Source organism: Salvelinus alpinus, chromosome 26, assembly GCF_045679555.1.
Source record: "Salvelinus alpinus chromosome 26, SLU_Salpinus.1, whole genome shotgun sequence".
Classification (NCBI taxonomy): Eukaryota; Metazoa; Chordata; class Actinopteri; order Salmoniformes; family Salmonidae; genus Salvelinus; species Salvelinus alpinus.
Window position 1 is genome coordinate 3852206 of NC_092111.1, and position 8446 is coordinate 3860651.

General features: G+C 42.4%; 1 long non-coding RNA gene across 1 annotated transcript; it reads left to right on the forward strand.

Annotated features, from left to right (window-relative positions):
• The first annotated feature begins 781 nt into the window (after window positions 1–781).
• On the forward strand, window positions 782–7086 carry LOC139554474 (uncharacterized). The gene is made up of 5 exons (XR_011670848.1): window positions 782–1264; window positions 2070–2098; window positions 2270–2359; window positions 3221–3352; window positions 3456–7086. It is a non-coding gene; the product is annotated as an uncharacterized lncRNA (long non-coding RNA).
• The last annotated feature ends 1360 nt before the right edge of the window (window positions 7087–8446 follow it).

Genomic DNA, 8446 nt, shown 5'->3' on the forward strand with positions numbered 1-8446 from the left:
AGGGACAGCCCCAGCAGTCAGCTGGGTCAGGCACCAGGGCAACAGGAAGAAGAGGGGGCAGAAGCACCAGCAGTAGTGCCACAAACATCTGCTGTTTGGATGCTGACGAGAGAGCAACTGGGGATGCAGTACGAAGGAATCTCTCAGCAGATGCCATAATGGAGGTCTGATCCTGTTTGGAGGAGCCCCTCCTCTGAGCTGGTGGAAGAACAAGGCCTCTGTCTACCCACGGCTTACTAAAGTCATGACAGGGAGACTGCATAGTGGCCACATCCGTTCCCTCTGAGAGGGTCTTCTCGAAAACGGGAAAAATAATTACTGAGAGAAGAAACCGCATCAGCCCCTCGAAAGTGAAGCAGCTTGCATTTCTGAATGCAAATCTCACATAAAAGCAAAATATGGTCAGCATTGCTATGTGTTGCTGGTTATACCATGGCAATAAAGAAGAGAGAGAAAAGAGGGACCAGTTTAATGTTTTAAGTGGGATGCTGCAGTTTTGCACATTGTTATTTATTTTTTGTGAATATGTGCAATATTCTATTATTATGTTGTTCAGATTGTATTCGTTTTTAATTCTTACTTTTATATGCACTTTGTTTATATACATTAAAAAGTTATACTTTAAATGCAAATGTTTAATAGTATTATTTTTCATAACAAACCTATGCATTTTTAAATACATTGTGGTTAAGGTAGAGTATGATTTCATTTAATCAGAATTATTTTACACCAATCATACTGTTTGACTAGAAAAAACACAAAATATATATTTTTTAAAGAGCCGTTTGGGAGCCAAAAGAGCCGGCTCTTTTTGGTGAGCTGAGCCGAATGCCCATCACCACTACCCGTTCTAGAAATTGTTCAATTAGCTAATATTATAGAAAGATCACACATTCATGCAGCTGTGGCGGTGTCACGTTGTCTTTATCCATACCAAAGCTGCAGCTATGGATAAGCCTTTTACTTGAGAGCTCTTTCCTCTTTGCCAGGTCTCCCTTGACCAAATGATGTTATTTTTGACCTGGTAAAATAACCTAACAGTTGTGTACACTCTCACCTGATATAATGGCGTGGTTCAGTGGCAGATTTTCAAAAGAAAATAGACATATACAGTATATCATCAGCAATTCTCAAATCAGATGAGATACACAGCTAACCCAAATTGAATTTCATTCATTTCTTAAATCTTCTCTAGGCCCTCAGTTCCCAAACCTGAAGCCCCCTGTCCCCAGCAGAAAAGACCAGGAAGAAGTTTTGGCTTAAGGTACAACTTCCTATTGAGGAAATGTAAGAGAACTCAATGTAATATTTAGAGTTACTGACGTGAATAGAAGCATATACAAGCAATCTATCAAATGTATTTTATAAAGCCCCTTTTACATCAGCAGTTGTCAGAAAGTGATTATACAGATACCCAGCCTAAAACCCCAAAAGAGCAAGCAATGCAGACGCGGAAGCACAGTGGCTAGGAAAAACGACCTATAGATAGGCAGGAACCTAGGAAGAAACCTAGAGAGGAACCAGGCTCTGATGGGTGCCCAGTCCTCTTCTGGCTGTGTTGGTGGAGATTATAAAGGAGTACAGCCATTTAGGCCAGATCGTTCTTCAAGACATTTAAACGTTCATAGATGACCAGCAGGGTCAAATAATAATCACAGTGGTTATACAGGGGGAAATAGTTCAGCACCTCAGGAGTAAATGCCAGTTGGCTCTTCATAGCTGAGTAATTAGAGGTTGAGACAGCAGGTCCGGTAGAGAGAGACAGGATCAAACAGCAGGTCTGGGACAAGGTAGCACTTCTGGTGAGTCCTGAGCAGGTCAGGGTTCCATAGCCACAGACAGAAACAGCAGAGACTGGATCAGCAGCACGACAAGGTCGACTGGGGACAGGGCTAGCCAGGAGTCATCAGGCCAGGTAGTCCTGTGGCATTGTCCTAGGGCTCAGTTCCTGCATCCTTTATTTAATTTGTGTTTTAATTTGTGTAGACTAAAGCCCAGAATCACACACTTCATTTAGGTTAGTGTAGTCAAGGCTTTGTCACTAAAATAATATTGTGCTTATCTTTCAGATCTGTCAACCAAGCTCACTGGGTGACAGGTGAGTGTTTCCACCAAGCTGTTCCAGTCCTGGAGTGGAATGCTGGAACTTCTAGAGGCTTGTAGACCTGAAGCAGTGTGATGTGGTCCAGTTAATTATCACACACACACACATATCTGTTTTGTTGTATAATTATTTCCACTTAAGAAAATTGGTCCTCTCTCTTTTTAGATCTGACATCCCTATTATCTCAACCACAGCCCTCACAGCTGCAGTCGTCTGCCCCTGCACCTGCTATACTGGTCACGACAGGTGATACAGGTAATTATCACATACATGCATCCTCGCCCTCACTTGGTGCTCTATTCAATCAGATCCGCTTTAGCCGACATCTGCATAGCGGTTGTTTTGGCGGTGTCTGATGTGGAACTGTGTTAGAGCTGTCAAATCCACAAGCGGCTTCTGGCATTTATACCCAAAGCGGACTTTGCCATTGGCTCCACGGAGATGCATTAACAGAAATCTCATGCAGCCCTGTTTACAAGTTTGAAAACTGGAATTTGAGATGTAATCTACACCTCCATTAGGCTGATAGAAATCCTCTGTCACGCCCTGACCTTAGTTCCTTTGTTATGTCTCTATTTTTGGTTTGGTCAGGGCGTGAGTTGGGGTGGGCATTCTATGTTTTTGTTCTATGTTTTATATTTCTATGTGTTTGGCCAGTGTGGTTCTCAATCAGAGGCAGCTGTCTATCGTTGTCTCTGATTGAGAACCATACTTAGGTAGCCTCATCCCACCTTTGTTTTGTGGGTTGTTGTTTCCTGTTGTGTGTCTGCACCAGCCAGAACTGTTATTTTTGTTATTTCAGTGTTCATTTAATAAATATGGACACGTACCACGCTGCACCTTGGTCCTCTCCTTCCAACAGCCGTTACATCCTCATTATTTTGTTTAATGATTTTGAATTTGACCATCGTTATTTCTATATAGCCTACACTTTCTCGAACATGTAACGCAAGTAAGATGGTTGAAGTTTCTTGACAATGATCAAGAGCAGCTGCTTTCCGATTTGACAGATCGCCGGATAATGCTTGATCTGATTGAATCTAGGCCTTACACTCATTCCGTCTGTTTAGTTGTACGATTACTGTCAGTTAAGAAAATTGTGTCTCTCTCTTTTAGATCTGCCACCCCCAGCAGTTCAGCTGCAGTCACAGCAGTCCTCTGCTGTGGTATTTAATTTACCGACTGCACCAGATCCTACTACACTGGCTGTGAAGGGAGAACATTTTGAGGATTCCCAGATTGATACAGGTAATTCAGAATTATATTACATACGCAAACGCTCACTCACTCACACCAACAAACATGTTGTTGAACTGTATATTTACTGTAACTTTGTGCATCTCTCCTTCAGATCTGCCATGCACTCCACCACTGCCCGACAGCCTCACCCAGAAGTGCATACACTGGGCCTATCAAGACTGACAAAGCAGAGATGGGTGGCTGACAAGGAAAATGAAACACAACATACACACACACTCTCTCTCTGTCACACACATTCACACACATTATCCCCAATGTATACACTGACTCGGTGAGCGAGTTTATTAGCAAGTGCATCAGTGACGTTATACCCACTGTGACTATTAAAACCTTCCCTAACCAGAAATCGTGGAATGATGGCAGCATTCGCGCAAAACTGAAAGTGCGAACCACCGCTTTTAATCACGGCAAGGCGACTGGAAACATGACCAGATACAGTGTAGCTATTCCCTCCGCAAGGCAATCAAACAAGCAAAGCGTCAGTATAGAGACAACGTGGAGTCGCAATTCAACGGCTCAAACACGAGACGTATGTGGCAAGGTCTACAGACAATCACGGATTACAAAAAGAAAACCAGCCACGTCACGGACACCGATGTCTTGCTCCCAGACAAACTAAACATCTTCTTTGCCCGCTTTGCCACAAAGCTATTCATAACACCACACTAAATTCATGACTCTGTATGAAGTATATCTGTAGGCATGTAGTGTGCTAATAGACACACACACGCTAGAGCCTGACTTGTGTAGTCCAGGGATATGTCTGCTGCTCTAAACTATACGTATATAAACTCAGCAAAAAAATAAACGTCCTCTCACTGTCAATTGCGTTTATTTTCAGCAAACTTAACATGTGTAAATATTTGTATGAATATAACAAGATTCAACAACTGAGACATAAACTGAACAAGTTCCACAGACATGTGACTAACAGAAATGGAATAATGTGTCCCTGAACAAAGTAGGGGTCAAAATCAAAAGTAACAGTCAGTATCTGGTGTGGCCACCAGCTGCATTAAGTACTGCAGTGCATCTCCTCCTCATGGACTGCACCAGATTTGCCAGTTCTTGCTGTGAGATGTTACCCCACTGTTCCACCAAGGCACCTGCAAGTTCCCAGACATTTCTGTGGGGAATGGCCCTAGCCCTCACCCTCTGATCCAACAGGTCCCAGACGTGCTCAATGGGATTGAGATCCGGGCTCTTATCTGGCCATGGCAGAACACTCACATTCCTGTCTTGCAGGAAATCACGCACAGAACGAGCAGAATGGCTGGTGGCATTGTCATGCTGGAGGGTCATGTCAGGATGAGCCTGCAGGAAGGGTACCACATAAGGGAGGAGGATGTCTTCCCTGCAATGCACAGCGTTGAGATTGCCTGCAATGACAACAAGCTCAGTCCGATTATGCTGTGACACACAGCCCCAGACCATGACGGACCTTCCACCTCCAAGTCGATCCCGCTCCAGAGTACAGGCCTCGGTGTAACGCTCATTCATTCGACGATAAATGCGAATCCGACCATCACCCCTGGTGAGACAAAACCGCAACTCATCAGTGAAGAGCACTTTTTGCCAGTCCTGTCCGGTCCAGCGACGGTGGGTTTGTGCCCATAGGCGACGTTGTTGCCGGTGATGTCTGGTGAGGACCTGCCTTACAACATGCCTACAAGCCCTCAGTCCAGTCTCTCTCATCCTATTGCGGACAGTCTGAGCACTGATGGAGGGATTATGCGTTCCTGGTGTAACTCGGGCAGTTGTTGTTGCCATCCTGTACCTGTCCCGCAGGTGTGATGTTCGGATGTACCGATTCTGTGCAGGTGTTGTTACTCATGGTCTGCCACTGCGAAGACGATCAGCTGTTCGTCCTGTCTCCCTGTAGCGTTGTCTTAGGTGTCTCACAGTACGGACATTGCAATTTATTGCCCTGGCCACACCTTATGCCTCCTTTCAGCCTTAATTGCCTACCGTCTGTAAGCTGTTAGTGTCTTAACGACCGTTCCACAGGTGCATGTTCATTAATTGTTTATGGTTCATTGAACAATCATGGAAAACAGTGTTAAAACCCTTTTCCAATGAAGATCTGTGAAGTTATTTGGATTTTTACAAATTATCTTTGAAAGACAGGGTCCTGAAGTGACATTTCTCTTTTTGCTGTGTTTATAATAATCCATTTACAGTAACATTTAATGCTATTATCAGAGCTGATTACACAATATCACAATGTTTTTTGAGCATGTTCTATGTATACTGGGGCAATTTGTCACATGTGAAGATTTGCCCCAAGGTCATTGAGACAACTTGCCCCAAACTGACATGTGTGCTAATGTTGGCTGGCAACAAGGTTAGCTCAACATAGAACTGCAGCTAAAGTATCAAAAGATACGTTATTGTCTCCTCTACTCAGTGCAAAATTATAATTTTGAATGTTCATACCTAACAAAGTTTAATTGAATAAAATGTAAAGTGCCAATTTTTTACTTTTAAAGGGGAAAAATAAGAAATGTATGCTCACCTCAGATTAGAGTGACCTTGACCACATGTGAACAGGAAGTTGACCATAAGACATGTAGTCCCACAAAGTAGATATTTGATTTTTGAGATAGCGCCTCTAGTGTTGGAGGTATGAAAGGTTTGACAACTTACCCGTGTGACAACTTACCTCGCTTTCCCCTACCAATTTGTTTTTCTCTGTCGCCCGTGTATTTCAACAATAAATCATTCGATTTTTCTGTTGTGTTAACTGTGGGATTGATTGATTTCCACGTTTTTAGCATACATTTTTCCAAGATGAGTGATAAGAAGAGAATAAAAAGTCCAGCCTTTTGGGTATCTCACTACATCCCCATATGCCATGTCTTGAAATATGCAGACAGACGGATTAAAACTACGTTTACATTGTAATACTTCTGACGGCCAACTTTATAGCCCTGCCCATAACTTTTGGATTTTATAACATTCCCAGCAAGCACTGATGATTGAGTCATTATTAGTTTTACACTTAAGACATGCCTCTGCCGTTGTGCTGTATAATTTATGAATTTTGTCTCTTAAATTGCATGTATTTGAAAATATCTACAATGGTCAGTCCAAAATTGCTTTTTAAATCTGTCATGGAAATAAATGTATTTCTTGTTACCAAGTCATTTAAAGTTTCTATGCCTTTAGTTTTCCAGGGCTTCCACCATTTTAATGTAGTCAACTGGTTGGGACTTCCAACTTCATTGGCTGATCTCTCCTGATGACCCTTTTGGGGTCATGTCCAACCGGGTCATCAGGAGGAATCAGCCAATCGTGAAGAGGAAAATGTACTACTTCAAAATGGAGATTGCCTCAATGGTGCTGCCCATGCTGTCACAGACACTTTAATGGTACAGATACAAAGATGAGTGTTCAATCTATCTCTAAGGAAATTGTATAACTTCCCGCAAATGTATAAGCCCTGTATGAAATGTCTCAAACATGTGACGCACCACATTGCCAGGAATTAAGACACACACAAAGTAAGCCTTTAGAATAGAATTGAGGTTGGACGTATAGATGTTAGTCATACATTCACACCTCAGAGCATGTGCTTCCTCACCGGTATGCCCATGCATGCTCTCTCTCACACACAAACAAATAAACAGTCTTGCGCATCAGCTATAAGCCCTTTGTGACTACTGCCTTCACAATGTATAGTATACAATCACAGATCAGACTGCTACAGTTACCTAATTTATACATTAACCAAACACAATTGTATGAAAAGAGAAAATGTTTATTGAGAATTCTGAATCCTGGTTACTCTTCCACGGTTGCAAAAAAACACAGACATACAGTACCAGTCAAAAGTTTGGACACACCTACTCATTCAAGAGTTTTCTTTATTTTTTTACTATTTTCTGCATTGTACAATAACAGTGAAGACATCAAAATTGTGAAATAACACATATGGAATTATGTAGTAACCAAAAAAGTGTTAAACAAATGAAAATATATTTGAGATTCTTCAAAGTATTCACCCTTTGCCTTGATGACAGCGTTAAACACGCTTGGCATTCTCTCAACCAGCATCATGAAGTAGTCACCTGGAATGCATTTCAATTTACAGGTGTGCCTTGTTAAAAGTTAATTTGTGGAATTTCTTTCTTTCTTAAAGCGTTTGAGGCAATCAGTTGTGTTGTGACACGGTAGGGTTGGTATACAGGAGATAGCCCTATTTGGTAAAAGACCAAGTCCATATTATGGCAAGAACAGCTCAAATAAGCAAAAAGAAACAACAGTCCATCATTACTTTAAGACATGAAGGTCAGTCAATAGAGAACATTTGAAGAAGTTTGAAAGTTTCTCCAAGTGCAGTCGTAAAAACCATGAGCGCTATGATGAAACTGACTCTCATGAGGACCACAGGAAAGGAAGACCCAGTTACCTCTCCTGCAGAGGATACGTTCATTAGTTACCAGCCTCAGAAATCGGCAATTAACTGCACCTCAGTTTGCAGCCCAAATAAATGCTTCACAGAGTTAGAGTAACGGACACATCTCAACATCAACTGTTCAGAGGAGACTGCGTGAATCAGGCCATGGTCGAATTGCTGCAAAGAAACCACTACTAAAGGACACCAATAATAAGAGACTTCCTTGGGCCAAGAAACACGAGCAATGGACATTAGACTGGGAGAAATCTGTCCTTTGGTCTGAGGAGTCCAAATGTAAGATTTTTGGTTCCAACCGCTGCGTCTTTGTGAGAGAACGCCAAGTGAACGGATAATCTCCGCATGTGTGGTTCCCACCGTGAAGGAGGTGTGATGGTGTATTGCTGGTGACACTGTCTGTGATTATTTTTTTAAAATTCAAGGCACATTTAACCAGCATGGCTACCACAGCATTCTGCAGCGATACGCCATCCCATCTGGTTTGCACTTATTGGGATTATCATGTTTTTCAACAGGACAATGACCCAAAACACACCTCCAGGTTGTGTAAGGGCTATTTGACCAAGGAGAGTGATGGAGTGCTGCATCAGATGACCTGGCCTCAACCCAATTGAGATGGTTTGGGACAAGTTGTACTGCAGAGTGAAGGAAGAGCAGCCAACAAG